Raw genomic sequence first — 25976 nt, forward strand, 5'->3', positions numbered from 1 at the left:
ATATATATAAAAAAAGAAAATTGCTATACTTGATGCACAAGTGCCATTAACAAAGGCTGAGTAATGTATAGCACTTATTACATGACCCCAAATAAACATTTATTAAGTGGATATTAGAAACATAGTTTAATGTTTTTTTTCCAGATAGCATTAATCATAATCGTTTTTAGCGTACACTTTGGAATACATAACTTGCTCTTTCTCTTGTGGCTTCAAAGGGAGAAAATAACAAAAATGCCTGTCTTTTTAATTTCCTTAAACATACATTGCAGAATTTCACACCATCTAAGTACTGTGTGTGTGTGTGTGTGTGTGTGTGTGTGTGTGTGTGTAACTACATATATAATAGGAAACTTCTTTTTAGGTTAAATAAGTTAAATAACTTATAAAAGATTACTGCTGTACATTAGGTTTATATATGTGCTTATATTTAAGTACATATAAATATAAAGGAAAATATTTGGGATGTCTCGGTGGCTCAGCGTTTGAGCATCTGCCTTTGGGTCAGGGTGTGGTCCCAGAGTCCTGGGATGGAGTCCCACATCAGCCTCCTTGCAGGGAGCCTGCTTCTCCCTCTGCCTGTGTCTCTGCCTCTCTTTCTCTCTGTGTCTTTCATAAATAAATAAAGTCTTTGAAAAAATAAAGGAAAATATTTGATAAGGATATTTGACTTTGCTTGTTATGTAGAGTGGTTGTATATTCTAAAACAAGGTAGCTAGAAGCTATCATTCTGATGCAGCTGGAAAGCCAATCAGATTTCTCTGGAAGAGCTAAGTCATAACCAGAGTCCTTAGAGTATGGAATGCTGATCCTTGCATACCATAGATCCTCTGTAAATATTTGTTGAATGGAGGAATGCTGTATCTGCCATGGGTTTTACTTTGCTTTGATCATGTAACTTTCAAACTGAAAAACATGGCTGATAAATTTTAGCTATACTTTTCAGACTTTCATATCAAGGTAAAAGATTTTTACATTCCATTAAGGCTGTCTGAGTTCTTGTATATCTTCCTGTGGGAGTTCTAAATCCAATTGCAGGCTCCATGCAGGGAGCCTGATGTGAGTCTCGATCCTGAGACTCCAAGATCACACCCTGAGCCAAAGGCAGACACTCAACTGCTGAACCACCCAGGTGTCTCTTATTCCTGAATTCTAAGAGAATTCTGTGATGAGGCATTTGGAAGTTACCTAGTGAATTCACCTAGATAGAATATGTTTTAAATTTTTATCATACTTGGTATTTTGGTTGACTCTACTTAAGAAATGAGGACATTTTTGTGGAAAACCTTAGAAGAGGTATTAATCATAAAAAAAAGTAATAGAGCCAAGATTGAATTTTCTACATGAATTTTAGAAAATTCTCACAATGTTAAGATACCAAGGCCATATATCCAGAACTAGCTTATAAATTATGTTCCTTTATATCGTTTTGTAAAATGGTAAACATATAGGTACACAACCAGCTGACTGCCTGTGCAGTGGAAGAATGCATGGACTTTGGTATCAGAGCTGTGTTCAGACATTCTGGCTTTGTTACTTCCAGGTTGGTTGACTCCAGTAGATGCTGTGATGTGTTGCTCAGATCTCTGTTTGGGATTGAAGAATTTATTTTCCTCAGCTGTTGCTAGTGCTGTAGACTGTGTTAACTGGTTTTTGTGAGAGTGTAAAATCCTGGCCCACTCATCCTAACTTGAGGCAACTCTCAAGGGACATTACAGCTCTAGAACTCCCCATGTCATTAGCTGAGTCCTCACTGAGACTGTATTGAAGCCCAGCTCCTCCTTATGTCCAATACTGTTTTCTTCCCTTCACCAGGTATTGATCCTGAGAATGTTCTTTTCAAATTCTCTGAACGTAAACCTCCACGTCAGAGTCTACTTTCTGGGAACCAATGTGCAACAGTGATCATTTATAAGTTATTGAACTTCTTTGACCCTAAAAGAAGTTTCCTACAACAATGCCTACCTCATTTAAGGTTATTATCAGAACTAAATTAGATAATGTGTTGAATGACCTTAGCACAATGTCAGACACAGGTTAGACGCCCAATCTCTTAAATTCCTTTCTGTTCTCCAGCTAGTTTTCTTTCCTGTTAGTTAAGTCATTTTTCCCTAGACTATCACCTTGTGCAACCACAGATAAGTTGGAGAATCTGAGATGTGAGAGAGTGTGAAAACTTTCATTTAGTTTGCCCAACCTCAGGCAAAACAGTCTCATTTTGGGACTATTATAAAGAAAGATGGCTTACAATACATTACCACATTCCTGAATAGGCTGGGCTATGGTTCCCAATGGCTACTGTCTGTACTAGTTTTCTCTGAATGCCAAGAAAATGGATGATAAACATTTTTTAAGTTAATGGTATCATGTTTGATTGATTAATGTACCATGTTTTAAAAAAAATTATTTTAATTCTAGTATAGTTAGCACATAGTGTAATAGGAGTTTCATATTTAACAGCTCCTTATATCACCCAGTGCTAATTACAAGTGTATTTCTTTATGTTTGTTTTTAGTGGTTTCATGTATTTTGGTGCTCCTATGCTGGGTGCATATATATTTACAACTGGGATGTCTTTTTATTAGATTGTCCCCTTCATTATTATATAGTGTCCTTCTTTGTCTTTTTTTTTTTCAGATTTTTAAAAAAATATTTATTTATTTATTTATTTATTTATTTATTTATTTATTTATTTATTTGTTTGAGAGAGAGAAAGAGAGCACAAGTGGGGCGAGGGACAGAGGGAGAAGCAGAGTCCTCACTGAGCAGAGCAAGACACAGGCCTAATCTCAGGATACCAGGATCATGACCTGAGCCAAAGGCAGACACTTAACTGTCACTCAAGTACCTGAGACTTTGTTTTAAACTCTATTTTGCCCAATGTAAGTGTTGCTACTCTGGCTTTCTTTCTTTCTTTTTTAGATTTATTTATTTACTTTAGAGTGTTCGGGTGGGGGTTGCAGAGGGTGGGAAACCCAAGCAGCGCCTCCACTGACCATGGAGTCTGACTAGGGGCTTGATCTCAGAACATGAGATTATGACCTGAGTTGAAACCAAGAGTTTGATACTTAACTGATTGAGCCATCCAGGTGTCCCTCTGGCTTTCTTTTGGTATTTATTTGCATGATAAATGTCTTCCCATCCCCTCACTTTCAATCTGCAGGTGTCTTTAGGTCTGAAATACCCACAATTTGTTTCAACAGTGGATAGAACTGGAGGGTATTATGCTGAGTGAAATAAGTCAATTGGAGAAGGACAAACATTGTATGGTTTCATTCATTTGGGGAATATAAAAAAATAATGAAAGGGATTAAAGGGGAAAGGAGAGAAAATGAGTGGGAAATATCAGAGAGGGTGACAGAACATGAGAGACCTCTGGGAAATGAACAAGGGGTACTGGAAGGGGAGGTGGGTAGGAGGATGGGGTGACTGGGTGACGGGCACTGAGGAAGGCATTTGACAGGATGAGCAATGGGTGTTATACTATATGTTGGCAAATCGAACTCAAATTAAAAAATAAACAAAAAAATGAAATGAGTCTTTTATAGGCAGCATAGAGATGGGTCTTGTTTTTTAATCCTTTCTGACACTATGTGTATTTTGATTGGAGCATTTAGTCCATTTACATTCAAAATAATTATCAATATATATGTATTTATTGCTATTAAGTTGCTTGTTTTATGGTTGTTTTTGCAGTTTTTCTCTGATCCTTTCTTCTCTTGCTCTCTTTCATGGTTTGCTGGTTTTCTTTAGTGACATACTTGGATTCCTTATGCTTTATTTTTTCATATTTATTACTGTTTTCTGATTTGTGGTTACCATTTGGCTTATATATAATACCTTTTTCATATAGCAGTATATACTGAGCTGATGGTCACTTAATTTTGAACTCATTCTTTACTCCTCTCCCCTCCACATGTCAGATATTTGGTATCATATTTTATATCCTTTTATTTTGTGCCTCTCGACTGATTTTTACAGATTTTTTTTTTGTGCTTCCTTTTTTTTTTTTTTTAACTCTTACTTATAGTTACTGTTTTCCACCCACAAATTCCCTCTTTAACACTTCTTCTAGGGCTGGTGTACCAGTCATGAATTCTTTTAACTTTTATTTGTCTGGGAAGTACTTTATCTCTTTTACTCTGAATGATAGCTTTGCTGGGTAGAGTATTCTTGGCTGCAATTTTCCCTTTTAGCACTTTGAATATATAGTGCCACTTTCTTCCAGCCTGCAAAGTTTCTGCTGAAAAATCAGCTGATTGACTTATAGGGTTTCCTTTGTATCCGTCTTCTTTTCTCTTGCAACCTTTCACATTCTTTCTTTATTATCATTTTTTGCCATTTTAATTACTGTTTGTCTTGGTGTGGACCTCCCTGTGTTGAATTTGTTGAGGGGATCTCTGTGCCTCTTGAATCATGATCTGTGTTTCCCCTCCCCAGATTCAGGAAGTTTTTAGTTCTTATTTCTCCAAATACATTTGGGGATACAAATGTAATACATTTTTTGCCTCCTTTTCTCAATCCCTATAATGTGAACATTATTATGCTTGATGGAGTCACTGAGTTCTCTTAAGTCTATTCTCATTATGCAGTATTTGTTGGTCTCGGTCTCTCATTGTTCAGCTTGATTGCTATGATACTTTAAATTCTCTATCAGGCCCATTACTTTTTCTGTTTCTCTTAGATCTCGTACTGTGATTTTGTTCAGTTCTTTCATTTGTAACATACTTATCTCCTCATTTTGTCTACCTCTCTGTGTCTGTTTCTCTGTGTCAGGAAAGTCAGCTACATCATCTGCTCTTGAAAGTAGTGGCTTTATGAAGAAGAAGTCCTGTAGTGCCCTGCAGTGCCATGTCTACTGTTCACCAGAACCTGGGATTTCAGGGGAGTCTCCTATGTGTGTTGTTTACATCCTGCTGTTGTGTCTGTGTTGTTTTTTCTTTCAGTCCGGACATCATCACTGCCTGTTTAGGCTGTGCTTTCTCTCTGTGGTGTTGACACCCATGCAGGCTAGCTCTCAAAGGGCATGATTGCAGGAGGTCTCAGAGGTGGGGCAGTGGTGTTAGCAAAATTTCCACTAAGCTACTAGTCCTAGATTGGAGTCCCTGCCCCTGAAGCATGGTGGCCCCTGGGGGCAAGGTATGCAGCAACTGTGTCTGTTGTGCTGAGCAGGGCTACACACTGGTTTAAGAAAATTTATTCTGTGCCCAGAGCCAAGGTCAGCAGGCTTGGAGTGGATGAGTCCTCAGAACTCCTGACTGGGGTACACTGCTAGTAGCAAGTGTCTGTGTAGTGCCACCTCCCACAGATAGACCTGTGTTTATGCTGGGGAACAGGGGAGGAGAATAGCACCTGCCAGCTTCTTTGTTCCTAGAGAAGTCCTCCAACATGCTCATAAATCCATGTAAACAAATCTCCCTCCCCTTTGCCTCAGGCATTGTGCAAACTGTCACTTCTATTTTGTCTCTCTTGGGCTGTTGTCATTTTAAGGGCAGGGATCTGGCTATCACTCATCCTCTAGCTTGCCAGTGCTGAGTCAGCTGACTTTAAAACTCCAGGCTCCAAGACCTGCTGCTTATACAAACTCAAAGAATTCAGAAGCACCTAGGTGGCTCAGTTGGTTAAGCATCTCCGTTTGGCTTAGATCATGATCCCAGCATCCTGGGATCAAGCCCCACATAAGGCTCCTTGCTGAGCAAGGAGTCTGCTTCTCCCTCTCCTTCTGTCTGCTGCTCCCCCTTCTTGTGCTCTCTCTGTCAAATAAATAAATAAATTAATTAATTGAAAAAACCTCACAGAATTCAGCCCTTCTAGTTTTTAAGACAGACATTATGGGGATTCATCTTCCCAGTGTGGGCTCCCTGGTGCTTTCCCCTCTCTATGCCCATAGCTCCCTCTCTCTTATGAGGAGCTCCCAACCACTGTTTCTGCCCTTCCTAACTTCTCAGATGGCTTCTTCTTCTCAGTGGCTTCTTCTCTACATTTAGTTGTGGAGTTTGTTCTGCCAGGCTCTGGATCCCTCTCCAGTTTATTTACACGGATGTGAGTGATATCTAGTTGTAAATGTGGAATAGGGGAAGCTTAGGATCCTCCTACTCTGCCATCTTCCCAAGCTCCCTCTATTTATTTATTTATTTATTTATTTATTTATTTATAAAAGATTTTATTTATTTATTCATGAGAGACACAGAGGGGGAGGGAGAGAGAGAGAGAGAGGCAGAGACATAGGCAGAGGGAGAAGCAGGCTCCACGCAGGGAGCCCCACGTGGGCCTTGATCCCAGGTCTTCAGGATCAGGCTCTGGGCCGAAGGCAGTGCTAAACTGCTGAGCCACCCAGGCTGCCCTCATTTTTTATTTAAATAGTCAACTTCAGAGAACACTATCATGCTTTGAGAGTCAGGTTTCTTTTTAAAGATTTTTACTCCTTTCTCCTCAAAAATATCAAACATCAAGAATATACTAAAGTGCTTCACCATGTAACCAATTGGATCATATGTATGTAAAGCCAACAATGTCATATATATGATATAATACTACTCATTAAAAATGGAAAGTCTGCGTTCTACATATTACTAGAGGGGTTTAACCCAGATAAGAGCTGCGGGAGTGATTGATTATTCACTTTGATAAACATTTATTAAGAATACCTCTGTGTTAGGCTTGGAAGATGTGGACATAATCCTCTGCCTTAAAACAAACAAACAAATAAAAACACCCCCCAAACCTCATCCTTTAGTCCTTGGAGGTGCTGGCTGTATAAGATTCTTTACTAGTGGAAAGGAGGATCTGAAATAAAATGCCACGTGATTTTTTTTTAAAGATTTTATTATTTATTCACGAGAGACACAAAGAGAGGCAGAAAAAGAAGCAGGCTCCTCACTGGGAGCCCAATGCGAGACTTGATCCCAGGACCCTGGGATCATGCCCTGAGCCTCAAGCAGACAGTCAGCTGCTGAGCCACCCAGGTGTCCCGATTTTTTTTTTTTTTACCATGATAGAAATCTATATGATGGTAAGAGTGTAGCTGATATAAATTGTTCATTATCCCCCAGAATTCATTGTATCATTCTTCCTTTTAATAGTAAGCAAGATGGACATATGCTAACAATTTTAACTGGGCATATGTCCATCCAGATAGAAATACATTTCCCAGCTTTCATTGCTGTTAGATGTGGCCACATGACTGCATTCTGATGGATGGTACATAAACAATAGTGATGTATGTGGTTTCTGGGTCACAGCTTAAAAGAAAGCATCCTTAAATGAAAGTTCTTTGCCACCAATATCTATCCTTTACACAGCTGGCTGGGAAATGACCTATCCAAATATGGAATCTATACTTTGAGAATGTAAGAGTACCTATGAACCACTACTGCTGGAATATAACATAAGGAAAAGTTTTTTCCTAACTACGTTTTTTCCTAAATAAGAAGTTCTTATTTGAGCCCCTATATTTTAGGTTCTCTTTATTATAGAAACTTAGTCTATACCCTGACTTAATTAAATGTATTATCTCATTTAATCCTTATAATTATTATGTGAGGTATTTGTTTGTATCCTCATTTATAGATTAAGAAACTGATCCAGAGATTAATTCACTGAAGCAAGTGGCACAACTGGAACTCATGTCCAGATAATCTTTATTCAAGTCTAATTCTTTTCTCCAAATGGATTTGGTTATAGGAGAAAACTACAACTTTTTTTGCATAGAAAATAAAAGGCCATGGAGATATTGTCCTTAAGTTCATAAAATCAAGTAATAATAGTCTGCCCTGGTCTTGCTTATCAAACCTTGCCATTAAGAACTGGGGGCTTCTTTGAAGATTGAAACCAGAAGAATTAAAGTTAATAAAAAGAAGAGTTGTTCTATTTTACAAAGAAAGTCAACTAAGGTTGACTACTGCAAGAAGGGGTAAAACTGAAAATATAAATTAGCAGAAGGTGGTTTAGGTTATTCATTCATGATAGACTTAGAATAGGGAAATTTTGTGTGTTTGAGTACATCCTTAACTTGTGATTTTTAAGTTTTAAAGAAAAACTCTGCCTTCCAACCAAGTTCTCCTTAGGGCCTCTCTCTGCCAGAAATCTCAGATGGACTGGCTGGCACAGCATGCCATTCCTTAAATTCTCATGCTGGTGATAGCACAGCACACCAAGCTGTGAGCAGCTTTGCTGCCAACAACTTCAATGAAGAAGAAGCAGACCATATGCTAAGATGTGACCTCTGTAAATGTCCTTAAATTCACAGTGATGAACAAGCAGGTGCTTAATAACCACATTTTAAAATTATGTCACAGTTTTGGGTTTGGAAGAGCATCAATCCATCCTGTATTCACAACCAGAAGACTTTGAATTTGTTGCTCTTAGAAGTTTCCTTTTGTGAGGACCCTTAGAATGAAGGTATGACATAAGTTAGTTTTTTGTCTTTGAGAGGGGCCATCTTCCCTTATGTGTGGCCTCAAGTGATCTGTATCATTTCCTTTTCTTCTGACAAGGGTGTTTTGGTGCAATAAAGTATGAGAAACACTGGTTGATTGGGCCCTTTTTCATCTTCTTACCTTTTCTGCATCTTCTACACTCCACTTGAAACTGCTCTCTTTAACAGCATTGGTGGCTTCTTGTGTGTCTAATCCAAAGACTTATTTTCTGACTTTAGTCCTCAGGAGTAATTGACATTACTGAAAACCTTTTCCTTCTACTCTCCCCTAAAACTTCCTGGCCTGTTCAAGTTACTAGGCACCTATGACTATAACCTAATTCTCCTCCTTATTCCCACTCCTTCTTTGTTTTCTTAACTAGCATTTCCTGAAGATTTGTAATATCTCAATTCAACTGGGAAATATGTTGAACAATTACTGTGTGCTCTGCACTGTGCTAGGCTCTGAGAATATAGACATAAGTAAAATTCAATCCTTGTATTTAAGGAGCTCATGGTCTTGTGGTCTGAGACCACAGATCATTAATTATAATTGAGGATAATTGGGAGCCTGGGTGGGCTCAGCAGTTGGGTGTCTGCCTTTGGCTCAGGGCGTGATCCTGGGGTCCCAGGATCAAGTCCCGCATCGGGCTCCCTGTATGGAGCCTGCTTCTCTCCCGCCTCTCTCTGTGTGTGTCTCTCATGAATAAATAAATAAAATCTTTTTAAAAATTCAGGATAATAAGTACTTCCAAAAGTGAGCAGTGGATGGTAAGAGAGAAGAAAGAGGCCAGGACAGTATATCTAGAGGAATACTTAAAGAGTACTCACTCCAGGCAGTTATGGAATCCAATGAGGATGTTCCAGCAAAGAGAAGAGCCTGGTTAAAAGGTAAGAGGTATGAGGGATCGAGGTGCAATCTGGGATCTGTAAATAACTTGCTTTATCATATAAATAAATGGCAAACATAAGCTGAACAAGTAAGCTGAGGGTGCATCATTTTTTAAAAAAAGATTTTATTTATTTATTCATGAGAGACATAGGCAGAGAGAGACATCTGCAAGGAGCCTGATGCAAGACCTGATCCTGATCCCAGGAGCCCGGGATCACAACCTGAGTTGAAGGCAGACATTCAACCACTGAGCCACCCAGGAGACCCCTAAGGGTGCAACATAAAGAGCCTTATACACCTTGTTAGGGAGTTAGTCTTTATTCTAAAATGTCTTTAGGGAGTTATAAACAGCAGAGGAAAATGGGTGACAGATTTGTTTTGGAAATACTCTCATGGTAGTGGTGATAAAGGTGGTGATCTTAAAGCCAGGGAACCAGTTAAGAGGCCTTTGCAAAATCTAGATGAAAAATGTGAGCCCCTAGTTAGAAAGGAAGACAGTTATTTCTGTGGTAGGATTGACAGAGGTGAGTGGCTGATTAGATGTGAATGGTGAGGAGGTTGGGGCACTGAAAGACAAAGCCTAAGGTATTATGTAGATTTCTGGATTATGTGAATAGGTTATATGCATTTATCTGAAATAGGGTCTTGAGGAGGAAACCCAGGTTGGGATGGGGCAGCAGGGCAGGGGGCAGGAATGAAAAGAGTTCAGTTCTGGGCATAATCAAATGGAGATGTCCGGAAGACAGATGAACATTGGGATAAACAGGCTTGCTCAGGGTGGCTTAGGCCTTGCCAACCTCGTTGATGCTCTTCTTTTGGAGCACTCCAAGCCATGGATACCTGATTGGACTTTTATATAGAATAATAACTGTGGAACAGATTAAAATAACACCTGAATCCATTTATAAATCTTATCCTCCTAAAAACTCTGTCATTCAAGATCTCTTTCCTTTCTCTCCCCTATTTTCTCCAGCGACTCTGAAGGGGAAGTTGTGGGAGGTTGATAATGGCCCCTCAAAGATGTCCATGTCCTAATCCCAAAAACCTGTGAGTATGCTACTTTACATGGCAAAAGAGATTTTGAGATAAGGAGATTGTCCTGCATTATCCGACTGACCCAATATAATCACAAGTGTCCTTATAAGAAGGAGGTAGGAGAGACAGAATCAGAAGAGATATGATGAGGGATGCAGTAGTCAAGATGATGCAGGGCCATAAGACAAGGAATACAAGTGGTGTGTTGAAACTGGAAAAGGGAAAGGAATTGATTCTTCACTAGAGCTTCCAGAAGGAACCAGATCTGCCAACACTTTGACTTCGGGCCTCACTGAATTTGGACTTTGGACCTCTAGAACAGAAAGATAATAAATGTATGTTGTTTTAAGCCACCAAATTTGTGGCAATCTGTCATGGCAGCAATAGGAAACGAACACAGAAATGTAGCAAGAATTGAAGCTAGAGGGCAACACGATGGCCTTAGATGTTGGCACAATGAAACCTCAAACCTGCCTCATAGTGCTAGATTACAACAGCCTGAAAGGCCCCAGAGCCCAAGTTTATTATTTCTTGGTTGGATACCAGTAACCAATGCAACGATTACCCAAGCAATTATACTTTATTGTCATCTCTTTTGCTAAACCAGTAGTTTCCAGACAGTATGCAGTGGGAGGTGATTGCTAGGCTCCACCCTCAGAGTTTGAGATTCAGTAGGCTTCATGTAGGGCCTTTCTAATAAGTTCCTATGATGCTGTTGGCCTAGGGACTACAACTCTGAGAACTACTATGAGTGTGTGTGTGTGTGTGTGTATGTATAAATCTCCTTTTGCTCACTCTTAGTTGCTATATTAGTTCTTTCTCCTCTCTTTATTAGGTTGTCAATTATCTTAGATTTCATTATTCTTCTTTATATCTTCAGAGTTTAGCAATGTGTCTAACCAAGTAGACATTTAATAAATGCTTATTGATTTCCTATGTAGTGCTGCCCCACTTCTGTTCCCTAAAAGTTAAGGACCCATCTCCTTTAGCAAAAGATTCTACTGCACAAAGCATTCTTTGAGATGTAGGATTTTTTACAGCCACAACAAATTTCACTGAGATATAAGCAGTTGCACACTATTCCCAATGAATTGTGCATGGTCCACTCTGTGTGTGTGTGTGTGGTTTTTTTGTTTTTGTTTTTTTTTTAATATGCCTGGAAGACTAAGTTAATTATCCTTTGGTTGTTGGCAATTTCTCAATAAGAGATCTGTCCGTTGTAATACTATCACAAGGCATTTGGTGAAGAGCAAAATTATGTAAGAAGAATAAACATTTTTCCCCCACTGGGGGCAGAAAAGAGGTGAGAAGAAAGCCACATTAGTAGTTGAAAATGTTCTTTCTCAAGAGAGCTTTTAGGGGAAACAGTGTTGGTTTATACCAGTTAATACTGGATTCACAGACATAATGCAGTTTTGTTTTAGCTTAGCCTTTCCCCCGACAGCTCAAAGCTTGACTCTGACCTAGAACCATTTTCTAGCCTGATGTGACTCCCCAGTTGAGTTCTGAAGAGAAGAGGCTCTCAAAGCAGGTTTTTAAATCTTTTCATAACATATTTACATTTCTTGTGTTAAGGTATCTAGAGACCCTCATGTACAAGATTCTTCAAATATTCTTTCTAGTTAGTTGCCTTGAAAACTATAACTAGCCATTATAAAATGAACATTATATCCTATAAAATAGTAAAGTGTAATGACAGTTTTCTTTTGTTATGTAATCCATAGTGATTTATCATTTAGAATAAAGCTGCATGGTTATAGGGCACATACTTAAACGTGACTGACCAGATTGCACCCATCTAACTTTGCCTCCACTGAACCCAAATGCATCTTCAGAATCCTTCTCAACACATTACAAAGTCCTAGGACTCTCGAATTGGAGCTGGGTTTGAATATACCCTACTCTAGTTACTAGAGATAAGGACTTGGACAAGGTACTAATCTTTAAGCCTTAGTGTTAGTAAATAGGAGTAAAAATAGTGCCTATCTCACAGAGCCCTAGTGAGCCTAAATGAGAATATGCACACACATTTGTTAGCACAGGCCTGGCACAAAATGCTCCATAATATTAGCTGTTCTTCTCATTACTATCAATAGCTTTTTTAAGAATGGGCAAAGGATGGAATTATCCTTCCCCATCATGCTTAGATCATATCTGGGCAGAGCCTTTATTTGTATATTTCGAAGTTACTTAATTAACCACACTCTATCTTTTTTTGGCATGACAACACATTTGAGTGAGCACCCAATCACATACCCAACTGGGGTACAGCTCTTTGACTCTAAGCTCAGTTTTCCATGCAACCTCTCATCTCCTCCAAACCATCCTGCTCAAATCATATTTCAGACATTGGGGAGCCTGATGTTACTGTTGTCTTATCCTTTTAGCTCTTAGAAGGCCTAGACCAGAACTGAGTCTCATACAACTTACCACCTGCTCCTGTCTCTCACTAGAGTTTAAAGTTTTTGAATTCAACAGTTACTATTCCATTCAACTTCCCAGGCATATCTTAAACCCATCCATTTTTCTCCATACACATGCTGCTACTCTTCTATTTAAACACACCATTATCTCTTGCCTGAATTTCTGAAATAGCCTCCTACGTGGGCTTTCTCCTTTCATTTTTCCCTCCCTTTCAACCAATCTCCATCTTGGCCAGTTAGATATTTTAAAAATGTAATCCTGATCATGATCCCTGCTTAAAATTCTTCAATACCTTCCTAGGTTCTTGTAATAAAATATAAAATCAAGGACAAGCCCTACATGGCCTTTTTAGAATTTGCTTATTTCTCTATCCCCATCATCTCATACCCTCTCCTCTTCTCTTTCTACATCACAGCTAAACTGACATTTTTCAGATCCTCAATGAGACAACCTCCTTCCTTTCTCAGTGCCTTTGCACATCCTATTTCTTTTGCCTGAATGCTATTCCCCCAACTCTTAATCTGCTTGATTCTGGTTTTCCTGATAGGTTTCAATTCAGCTGTTCCTTCCTCAGAGTCTTTACTCATTCGCATTCCTTAATATGAGTTCTATCCCCATCTGTTATTTTTGCCAGACTATTTGTATTTTTTTTTCCACAGAGCTTAGCGCAGTTTGTAATCCTACACATAACTCTACATTGACTTGTCCAGTATTTTTCTCCCCTTCTATGCTGTGTGATGTTTGTGTGTTTAACCAGTTTCCTAGCCCAGGAAAAATTCTAAGCAGGTTCTGGTTATCCTGGCAAATACAAGAGTAAGACCTTTCCCTCCTATACTGTCATACTGCTATGGCAAATTGTAAGGGCCTCACCCTCCCTTTGGGGGTGGGTGCTGTGTCCTGGTATTTTGCAATGGAGTGCCTGTGAGCTGGGGTGAGCTGGCTAATGAGTGAACCAAGTCCAGGGAGATGAGTGTTGCTTGAGCTGGAGAGTTGCTTGAAATATTTTCAGAGTTGGCAAAACCTTCTGTAACAAACTGCAATATTTTTATGGCTTAATGCAATAAATAAGTAAAAATTAACTTCTTCTCACACAAGAACCCAGTCAGAGTGATTATTTTATGTGCTCTCTTCCAAGCAGGGACCCAGGGACACAGGCCCTTTCCATCTTTTGGCTCTGCCATGCCCTAGGGCCTTGGAGCCCATCATTTATATTTGACAAAACAGGAAAGAGGGAATATAGAGGATTGCATTGGAAGTATTTATGAACAGGATAGGAAGTGGTGAATATCACTTCCTCCCACATTCCATTGGCTAGAACTCATAGGTTTGCGATATGATTTCATATAACTGCAAGGGAGGCTGGGAAGTAGAGCCTAACTATATACCCAGGAAGAAAAGGCAAGCATGAAGTTTGGGTAGCTGGAGAAAGAATGGCTGATATGGGCCCTAGTGGGTGATAGGTGGTATTGGCAAATGCACCCTTGGATACCATCTGACTCAAGGGTGTCCACAAATTCTCTTCAATGTGGCTTTTGGCCAACACAGTTTGTTCTCATTCATGGCCCCTTCAGGTCTGATTGTCTCTCAGATCCCCACTGACCTGTATGGCAATTCCCTTGCCTACCATCTTTCTTCTCCCTTTCAGCTCCAAGGAATTTTTTGTATCATATTAGGGCATCTGTGTGGGGTGAAGTTCATGCTAACATTTGCTCTAGTGCCACTTATATTCCTATACTACAGGAAGTCTCTCTTTTTTCTCCGTCTTCTGCTTATTTTCTCTCCCCTGAGGCAAGGAGCATAGTCTAGCTACTTGAATGGGAGCAGGGAGAGAAAAAAGTAAGTACTCAGAGAAAATAACTTTGGTTACTATTTCAAAAACATCATCCTACAACAAATACAAGCTCAGTGAGGGTAGAGACTGTGTCTATATATATACCGCAGTATCTCCAGAATCCAGCAAAGGGACTCAATAAATATTTACTGAATAAATAAATAAATAAATAAATGCATGAATAAGTACATGAATGTTGCAAGAATCAGCATTCCTCACAGATAATCTCTTGCATCCTGATTCTTCCACACCTTCCAAGGCTTATCAAAGGAGTATGAGTGGTGGTCTTGTGGCTTCCACAGGGAGACCAGAGAGAGTTATAGCAATGGTGCCCTGGGCTCTGCAAGTTTGACATTGTCTTAAACTTTTATACACATACATACATATTGCCATATACACTTAGATAGAAAAATAATCCAAGAAAACAGCACAGGGTACAATAATAAAGAGAAGAGGGATAAAAACACTCGGTGCCTGGCGCATAGGAACCCTATAAATGTTTATTGAATGAGAGAAAGGAAGAAATGCCCAGTTTTCCCTATTCAGAGACTGAAATGGGCAATTCATGGACTTGCATTGAATTCCAACATTTTTTCCTTAAAGGTTTACTGAAGAGAGCTATGCTGTAGGCTGGTTATAATGTAACTCTTGTCCCTTAGCAACAGTCTAGGTTTGTTTTTCTAGCTGATCTAAGTCAAGGACTGTGTGAGTGCTATTAAATGCTGGGGGAGAACTAACTCTCATGGCAGGGAGAGGCAGAACCAGGAGGTCCTGAGGTTCCCATCTAACACTGATAAGGAACGTGATGTGGCTTGAGATGGACTGTTTAAAAAAAAAATTTTTTTTTTAAATTTTAGAGAGAGAACATGAATGGAGGGGGAGCGGGCAGCAAAGGGAGAGGAAGAATCCCAAGCACATTCTGCACCAAACCCAGAGCCTGACACAGGGCTCAACCCCAGAACCCTGAGACCATGACCTGAGCTGAAATCAGAATTGCATGCCTAACCAACTGTGCTACCCCGGACATCCTGTGACATGGATTGTTTATCACTGGCTCTTTTAATGATATTTTTGAAGAAAGCAGAATTCAATGAAAATTAATTTTTTCCTTTTTTTTTTTTGAAAACTCTCATCAACATTTGTGGCAAACACTACAGGCTGGTCTTGCCAACTCTCATATCAGTCCCTTTCTTTCTGGCCTATGTCTATTATATGGGCTGAAGAAAAAATATGCCATTCCCCAACTCCCTTGCAGCCAAAGAGGCCATCTGACCCAATTCTGGATCCAGAGACAGAAGTTACCCCCTACTTTCCCTTCTTATCTATCCCAAATGAACAAGATGGCAGCAGCTGCAGCTACCATTTGTGGCCATGAGGGAGAGGTCAAGAGACCCACGGAGATGTTGGCTCTGGCATTGTTGAGCCACTGAACCAATGCAAGCAAACACCTGTCTTCAGACTTTCTTTTATGTGGGGAAAAATGAACCCCTCTTTGTCTATGGTACTGAAATGAAGAATTCTGTCACTTGGAGCCTAAAATATCCCTTACTGACATCCCTCTCTTTCTTTTATTTTTCTCTTTATCCAGAAAAAAGTAAATAAACCAGCTATATTCAAAAAATATGAAAAAATTCCACAAAATATTAAAATAAGCTTTTAAAATATGGAGTTGTAGGATAGGCAAAGCAATTTGGAAAAGAACAAAGTTGGAGGACTGACTGCCTGATATTAAGACTTACTCTAAAAGCAAAGCATTTATAGTCTTTACAAATCAAGACAGTGTGTTATTGGCAAACAGACACATAATCAATGAAACACATTACAGCATCCAGAAAAGATGGAATTGCAAAATATTCATCACTGCAGAGCATTTCCCAACATAGGAAATATTCAACAATTCCAATTACCTCTTCTGTTTACAGTTGCAAGTCAGCTCAATTCCCAGTGATTTAGGCTAAGATAAATTGTAATAATAATGAATATGTTTAAAACTAAATTCTACATTAGCCTTTCCTTGGCTAGGCTACACATCTTCAATTTCAGTTCTTCTTGCTATGCCCTTCTGATCCCCCTGAAGTTTTAGGAAGACTCCTTTGACCTTCAAGTAAGCTACTCCAGGCACTGTCAATATACCACTTCTAGTCTGAAGCAGCTGAAAAGATTGTTTTTCCTGATGCTTGTGCCTTCCTTTTCCTGCATTTACTGATTTTCTTTCTCAGACACATCATCCTTCTCCCTCCCTCAGTTGTCTTTGGTTCTATAGTTTCCTTCTATCTTATTTATTTCCTTAAACTGTGAGTCAGTTTAAATCTCCAGTGGGTTGCCTTTTTCACAAGGTCCGTTCCTTCAACACAACAGAGGCCTTGTTGGCTACATGTCTAGAGAACTCTTTCCCCACATCTTGGCATGTCCAACCCCCATTTGGACATTAAGGTCTCCACCCAAATGTCTTTTCAAGCAAGTCTTCCTGGCTATCTACCTCTCCACCCTGTATCATTTCTAAATTCCCAGTTTTTCAGCTTTCTTCAAAGCTTAATCAGTCTCCAGCTATCTTGTTCATTACCCTGTTTGCTTTATTATTTTCCACTGGTAGCATTTCTACACATTAATAACAAAGTTATTAAGACAAATTAAGAAAAACAATTCCATCTACAATTGCACTGAATAGAATAAAATACCTAGGAATAAACTTAACCTAGGTAAGAGGTGAAAGATCTGTACTCTGAAAACTATAAAACACTGATGAAAGAAATTGAAGATGACACAGACAGATGGAAAGATATTCTATGGTCATCGATTGGAAGAGTTAATATAGTTAAAGTATCCATCTTACCCAAAGCAATCTACAAATTCAATGTAATCCCTATCAGAATAGCAATAGGATTTTTCACCGAACTAGAACAAATAATGCTAGAATATGTATGGAACCACAAAGGTCCCTAAATAGCCAAAGCAATCTTGAGAAAGAAAAATTAAGCTGGCAGTATCACAATTCCAGATTTCAGGATATACTATGAAGCTGTAGTAATCAAAACAGTATGGTACTGGCAAAGAAATATACACATAGCTTAATGGAATAGAATTGAGAGCCCAGAGATAAACTCATGATTATGTGGCCATTAATCTATGAAAAAAGAGGCAAGAATATACAATGGAGAAAAGATAGTCTCTTCAATAAATGATGTTGGGAAAACTGGACAGCTACATGCCAAAGAATGAAACTGACTGGACCACTTTCCTTCACAATACACAAAAATAAATTCAACATGGATTGAAAAACTAAATGTGAGACCCTAAAACTGTAAAAATCCTAGATACAAGTAGTAATGTCTCTGACATCAGCCATAGCAACATTTGTCTAGCTAGACAAGCAAGGGAAACAAAAGCAAAAATAAACTATTGGGACTACATCAAACTAAAAGCTAAACTCTGGGGACTACATCAAACTTTGCGGCACAGCAAAGAAAGCAATCAACAACACAAAAAGGCAGCCTATGGAATGAGAGAAGATATTTGTAAATGATAGTAATTTCCATCTCCCTTTGTTTAAGCTCTAAAGGACCTTATCTGCTAAAATATGACATTTTTCTTTGGTTTACAATAAAATGAAGTAGCCTGAGAGGAAAGTCTGTAAGGAGAGTGTCCTTGTTTCTTCAGAATAATCCAGGTTATTTCCATGTCATTATTTATAGCATCCCCTTTCATTCTCAAAACCATGCCTGGTGGATTGTGAGAATACCTTTCTCTGAGTCTCTTGTCTTTGGTGCTAAGTACTAAGAATTATAGCCTTATGTGATCAGTGCTCTTTTTAACCATACCTTTCTGATACAGTAAATCTCTCAGCCTCAATATAGATTTGATTTTAAAACAGGGATGAAGATGGGGTAAACAAACAAACAACTATGAATGACAGCCATGTCAGTTAATATAAAATTATTCCTCTGCTATAAAGATGTATTTCAAAATCAAAACCACAATGAGATACCACCTCACACCTGTGAGAATGGCTAAAGTTAACAACAAAAGAAACAATAGGTACTGGCAACGATGTGGAGAAAGGGAACCCTCTTGCACTGTTGGTGGGAATGCAAACTAGTGCAAGCACTCTGGAGAACAGTATGGAGTTTCCTAAAAAAATTAAAAATAGAACTACTCTATGATCTAGCAATTTCCCTACAGATATTTATCCAAAGGATACAAAAATGCAGATTTAAAGGTATATAATGTTTATAGCAGCATTATCAACAATAGCCAAACTATAGAGAGAGCCCAAATGTCCATTGACAGATGAATGGATAAAGAAAATGTGGTATAGGTATACAATGGAATATTGCACAGCCATCAAGAAGAATGAAATCTTGCCATTTGCAATGATGTGGATAGAGCTAGAGTATATTATGCCAAGAGAAATAAGTCAGTTAGATAAAGACAAATACGATTTGATCTCACTCCTATGTGGAATTTAAGAAAGAAAACAGATGAGGAAATGGGAAGGGGAAAAAGAAAAAGGGAGAGAGCAAAACAAGCCATAAGAGACTCTTAAAAATAGACACCAAACTGAAGGTTGATGGAGGGATATAGGTGGCAGACAGGCTAGGTATGTGATGGGTATTAAAGGGGGCACTTATTATGATGAGCACTGGATGTTGTATGTAAGTGATGAACCACTGAATTCTATTCCAGAAGCCAATATTGTACTGTATGTTAGTTAAGTTAAATTTAAATTTTTAAAAAAGATTTTATTTATCCATGAGAGACACAGAGAGAGAGAGAAAGAGGCAGAGACACAGGCAGAGGAAGAAGCAGGCTCCTGGCAGGGAGCCCAATGAGGGACTCGATCCCCGGACCCGGGATCATGCCCTAAGCCAAAGGCAGATGCTCAACCACTGAGCCACTTAGGTGTCCCAGTAAAATTTAAAAAAGATGTTTTTTACTAGTTTTAGTGAATTCAAAATATTCCAGCATATGGAAGGCTGACAATTTATTTAACTCTTCCCTTATTAATGAATATTTCAATTTTTCCCATTTTTTCTTTTTTAAAGATTATTTATTTGAGAGAGTGAGAGAGCAGGAGTGGGGGTGGGGGGAAGAGGGAGAGAATCTCAAGCAGACTCCTTGCTGAGTGTGGAGCCTGATTTGAGCAACCCATGATATCATGACCAGAGCCAAAACCAAGAGTTGGACTCATAACTGACAGCCACCTAGGGACCTCTCCAATTTTTTCTTAATTAACAACGTTATGACAATGAACATTCTTATGTATTTAGTTTTGTATAATGTGCAAAATTTCATCAGGATAAATTTCTATATGTAAAATTACTTATTAAACAGTATGCACATTTATAATGCTGATGATTATTGCCTATGGCCATTTTAAACAGGAAGTTAATATTAACAATCACCTTTCCTAAAAAAAGCTTGTATTTCAGTTGTAATTTCAGAGTAACACACTTGTATTTTACATATGCATACAAATATGCTCTCTCTAAGGAAAAATTTTTAGATATCCAAAATATATAATTATTTTTGCATTCCCAGCTTTCATTTTAATGATCTATGATGAATGCATATGGAGTGAATTCATGGATCGTTAGCAATGATACACCTTTTTTGTTAATTTTAGGCTATTTAGTGGTCACAGATGGACCCCTAGTTTACACATTTCCTTTTTGTGGCAAGAGTCCCAGTGTCTACAAACTTAATGATATAGTTAGTTGTATGCTAAATTCTGAATTAAAGTCATTTTTTAGGTTTTGCTTTGAATCACACACGAAAATTACAAGATATTGGAACCATGAGGGATCTTACAGATCTGTAAACAGCATGGCCCAATTTATAGTTTAGGATGCAGATAAGGCACCAACCACTCAGGTGGCTTCCCAAAGTTGAACATGTAAGCCTTCACATGTCCAGTGAACAGGAAATACCACATCCTTCCCTGAGAGCCCCTTCCCCTGATATGCCAGGGTCATCATGGTCACTTCCTTTTTTTAAAAAATATTTTATTTATTTATTTATTCATGAGAGACACAGAGAGAAGGCAGAGTCATAGGCAGAGGGAGAAGCAGTCTCCTCACAGGGAGCCCAATGTGAGACTTGATCCTGGAATTCCGGGATGATGCCCTGAACCAAAGGCAGACGCTCAACTGCTGAACCACCCAGGTATCCCATCATGGTCACTTCCATTTCTGCTTCTGGCGTCTCAGTAGAGATGTCCTCTTAAGGCCAGGGGATTCTGCTAACCCACAAGAGGCTGGTGGCTCCCAAGGAACTGCTAGTGTAGACTTTTGCATGGGCCACTACTCTTCTTGCAGGGGCCAGAGAGAAGATCCCCAGACCTCAGGAGTAAATTCCACCAGGAGTGGGTTCCAGGCAAAGTTGGTCTGGACCGCTATCCCTGTCCCTCCTTATGTTCCCTCACATAGCCACTTCTCTAGGACTCATATCTGCTACCTGATTCCTGGGCTTGGTCCAGTCCTCCTGTGCACTGATTTACAGCCTTCTTTTGAATTTCTAAGTCTATGCAGAGGCTAGGCTGGTGGTCCTATCTTTTCTCCTTGGTGGTGATTTTACCAGAGATGTCTTGTGGCCATTCCCTGATTCTGAGGTTTGCTCAGGGCAATCCCCAGCCCACTCTAACTAATTTTAATTTCTTAGACAAAGTGTTGGGGTCTTGATGCCTTTCCACCTTCACCCTCTATGAGTGTCTTGGGCTCCAAATACAAATTTGTCTACTTCCTACCAGCAATCTTCAGGCTTCAGATCTCAACACTTTCTGCCTCACACAGATATTAAATTTAATTTTATCCATCCATCTTACCGGAGATCATTTAAGTTTGGTCCCCTCATTTTAAAAATGAAGAAACTGAGGCACAGAGAAATTACTCACCCAGGGTCGCACACCTGGTTATGATAGACCACAGACAAGAATTCTTGCTTTCTAAATCATAATTCAGGGCTCTGTTATTTCTAATGAGATGTTTCTATACTGTGGGGTTTCTCTGGTGAATTTTGAAATGCTAAGCCACCTACTTTCCAGCATTCTTGGCCACATTCCATGCTGCCCAGATGAAATATGCTCAGACATGCTGCATACCTTTTTATTTACCTAGTAGTGATTTCCAGAGTCAAAACCAAACTGCTCATTACAATCAGCTGCTCTTTCGGAAAACCCAGATCATTATTCCCCTCCATTAGGATAGAATAATCAAGGGCTAGTGCTGAGCTCACACACTTGTTGCCCTAGAATGTGCTTTGCTGTGACCCAGTGACTCTAGAAAATACTTATGCTGCAGCCCAGCCTTTGGCACATATTTCCTCAGCTCCTCTGGACTCTCCATTGAGTCAAACCTTTTTGGGGTGTTTTTAATTCTGTCTCATTCAAAACATTGTCACTTGATGGACAGCTTAGGGAAGCAACTGGAAAGTCATTAGAGAAGTAGGAAATCATTTTGAAAAGCAATCTCAATCCACCAAGCTGTGGTTCTCCCAGGGCTGGAATCCTCATCTGTGGCCTGGAATTCTGGGCACAGGCCCATTCCTTAGGCTGATGACTATCTTTGGGTGGGATGTGTAGTTCGAGGGTAGACAGGTCATGGTGCGGGGAAGGGAAGGTAGTAGGAGTATTCATGGTTAGAAGTCCTTCTCCTAAGGAATTTTATTTCAAAAAGCCCAGAGTTTTGCTCTGTACTGTCAGGATATGAGTAGCTGACCTGCCCAGCAGTGGGTCAGACTGCCAGCCAGCATTTTGGCAGAATGCCATTCTACAAAGACAGCTTCCAGAAATTTCTGAAAAGTACCTTTTAAGAAATCATGTTTCCATCTTGATTTATATTTGTTGACATGCAGAGAAAACTTATTTCTCTGGGTTTACACCCATAATTTTACTAATGTGCAGAAATCCCACTCTCTGTTTTCCATATTGGATCACCTCTTTTTTAGAGAGAGGTTCTCAACTGCAGCAGCACATCATATCAACTGGGGAGCTTTTAGAAATCGCCAATGCCCTGGCCACACCTCAGAGCAATGAAATCATCCTCGCTGAGGGTGGGATCAATGCATCAGTACTTTTTAAAATTCTCAGATGATTCTGTTTAGGTTGAGAACCACTGTCTAAAATCTGCAGGCAACAATTTGCCTAAATGCTTAACTGTATGCTTTGTGAGGGTAGAAACTTGTTTGTATACTCTTGCTCATCTCTGACACTTCCAATACCTCCTGGCCCATGGGTAATAAGTATTTACTGATGGGATGAATTCATGCTTATTTTGAACTTCATATACATGTAGATAAATAAATGTTCTCCCTTTGGCATAGGGATAATGTTGCACATCTATAGTCATGGCACTACATCAGTAGTAAATGCTTCTATGTACTCTGATTCTTAAATTACAGGGTCATGAAAGATTTATGGTGCTTGAGGAGAAGCCTGATTTGCCAGGGCCATGGAGAAACCCAGGGGGATCAGCGCTGTGGTTATTTAACAGCTGGAATGAAAGTATTTTAATATTTTAATGTAGGTCCTCCTGTACTCATATATAAACAGGCCACGGCGTGGTTTAAGTTTTGGTCCTTCTGATATCAGAGATTTCCTAATCTCAAAACGTGTATGTGATTGTCCACTTGCTTCTCCTTACACTCCAGCCACACTGGCTTTCTCTGTGGGTTCAAGAAACCCTGTCAAATGCCTTCTTGCCTAAGGGTCTTTGCACTTGCTGTTCAGTCTGCTGGAACAGTCACCTGATGGGATGAGCTGCCAAATCACGTTGCAAAGGGCATGGAAGCAAAAATGGGAATGACAGCAGCCAGTTTGGCAAACAGTCTACCACATGGCCCCTTTAGGGAAATATTCAGTCTCTTAGATAAAATAGCACCTAAGATTTCTCTTCTTTGTCTGTCTCTTTTTCTCTGTGAGCATTCAAAAACATTCTGTTTTGGCTGCCAGGATGTGAATATTAGCTCTTTTTCTTTTTGTTTCTGCAATAAATCTAATTCTTTTTCCTGCCTTTACTGCTCCATACTATCCATCCACCTCCTTCCTGAGATAAATGTTTGATACTGGCAGAGGAGATGCTTCATATAAAAATACAAAGGAGAGATACACACTTATATGGCTTAAGATATTATTAAAGTTATAGAAGTTACTCATAATGGGTTCACTTCCTACACATTGTCCCATTTGATATTCGCAAGAGCTCATTTTACATAAGAAAACTGAGACCTCCAAGCGGTGGAAGAAACATTTACCTAGGGTAGAGCAGGATTTAACCTCTGGGCTGCCTGACTCCATAGCTCATGCTCTTCATCCTTACACTTGGTGTGCTTCTCTGTGAGATCATCACCTGTAAGGTGGTTCCCTTTATAAAGTTTTAAAATTCCTATTTGTTTGAAGCTTGTTTACTGCTGTAAAAAGTATGCACTAACGGCATACTGCACAGCTAAAATTTAAAAGAAGACAGCAAAAAGAAGCATGACACAGGGAGTGATTGAAATGACAAACAAATCACAGATGAATAATAGGAAAGCTTCCATACAGAAGGCTTTTATTAATCCAGGGAGGTGACAGTGATATTTCATCACAAGGCACAATCTAGCAAGAATGGACCACCAGGCTGAATTATATTGGAATATCTTTTCTTCATGATGGGCACATAAAGCAAGGGTACATATTATATGCATGATTATTTTTCTTTGAGTAGAGGCATATTTATGTGGTAAATTTCTCTTGAGGTATTGTATCCCATTTAGGCTTCTCACAAAACCATGGTTTCCTAGTCCTAAATTCAACATGGTTGAAAAAGATGTTTCTTCACAGCTTCTGTCATGTTTACTTTATCCTAAATTATTAATAGTTTCAATTTATTCCTAAGAAGTTACTATTTTACCCTCTAATTATTCAAGGGGAAAGATCTGAGTGAAAAATGTTAGGATTTGTGTTTTTTTTTTTCTCATACTATGCTGTTAAAAAATAATGTGGCCCCTGGACTAACAACATACACATCACCTGGGAAACTTGTTTGAAACACAAATTCTTGGGACTCACCCCAGGCCATCTGTGGTCTCCTAGAACTTTATAGTTTCAACTTTTTTTCATGAAGGTTTATAATTCATTGCATATTATATTTCTCCATATACTTATCTGGTTGTACCAGCATCATTTATTAAAAAGACTTTGTCCAAAATCAATTGATTCTAAACGTATGGTCTATTTATGGTCTCCCTAATCTGTTCCATTTATCTATTTGGTACCACACTGTCTTGTTTACTGTACCTTTACAATGAATCTTGAAATCAGCTGGATTAAGTCTCCAACATAGTTCTTTTTTTTCTCCATTTCCTTAGGTCATCTGCAATTTCTCTCAGCAATGCTTTGTGGGTTTTTGGTGCATAGGATTTGCATGTCTTTTGTTAAATTTATTCCTAAGTATTTTGTGTATGTAAATAAACCATCACTACTATCCATCTCCAGAACTCTTTTCATCTTCCCAAACTGAGATTCTGTACCCGTTAAATACTAACTCCTCTATTCTTTCCTTCCCTTACCCCTAGCAACCACCAGTCTACTTTCTGCCTCTATGAATGTGACTGCTCCAGGTGCCCCATATAATGGAATCATACAGTATTCATCCTTCTGTGACTGGCTTATTTCACTCTGCAAAATGTCTTCAAGGTTCACCCATGTTGCAGCATGTGTCAGAATTTCTTTCCTTTTTAAAGGCTGGATAATATTCTATATGTATATGCCATATTTTGTTTTTTTGTCTATCTATGGATTCTTGGGTTGATTCTACTTTTTGTTATTGTGAATAATGCTATGAACATAAGTGTACAAATATCTGTTTGAATCCCTGCTTTCAGTGCTTTTTAGTATATACTTAAAGTGTTATTTTTAAGACTCTGTTTTCCTGGGCCATCTGTGTGTCTCAGTCGTTGAGCATCTGCCTTTGGCTCAAGGCGTGATCCCTGGGTCCTGGGATCGAGTCCGACCTCAGGCTCCCCGCAGGGAGCCTGCTTCTCCCTCTGCCTATGTCTCTGCCTTTCTCTGTGTGTCTCTCATGAATAAATAAGACTCTGTTTTCCAAATGTTTGTTGGCAAAATATAGAAACACACTAATATAACACTGTATGTTAACTATGCTGGAATTAAAATTCAAAATAAAACAAAAAAAACAAAATATAGAAGTGCAATTGATTTTTGTATATTGATCTTATATCCTGTGACTTCGCTACATTCAATTATTAGTTCTACTAGTTGTTTAATAGATCCTTTACATTCTATGCATATAGTCTTGTTGACTGCAAATAAAGATAATTTTACTTCTTCCTTGCTAACTTTATGCTTTTTCCCTATCTTTTCTTGCTTTAATGCATGGTTAGGA

The 25976-nt window shown here is 39.0% G+C and overlaps 1 long non-coding RNA gene across 1 annotated transcript in view; it reads left to right on the forward strand.

The window, feature by feature from the left end:
- Window positions 1-25494, forward strand: part of LOC129507199 (uncharacterized) — an 87410-nt gene extending 61916 nt beyond the window's left edge. The window contains exon 3 of the long non-coding RNA XR_008663939.1: window positions 25147-25494. This is a non-coding gene — a long non-coding RNA (uncharacterized LOC129507199). The remainder of the gene's footprint in view (window positions 1-25146) is intronic.
- Window positions 25495-25976: the final 482 nt, after the last annotated feature.

The sequence above is a fragment of the Nyctereutes procyonoides genome, unplaced genomic scaffold (assembly GCF_905146905.1).
Source record: "Nyctereutes procyonoides isolate TBG_1078 unplaced genomic scaffold, NYPRO_anot_genome, whole genome shotgun sequence".
In the NCBI taxonomy this organism is placed as follows: domain Eukaryota; kingdom Metazoa; phylum Chordata; class Mammalia; order Carnivora; family Canidae; genus Nyctereutes; species Nyctereutes procyonoides.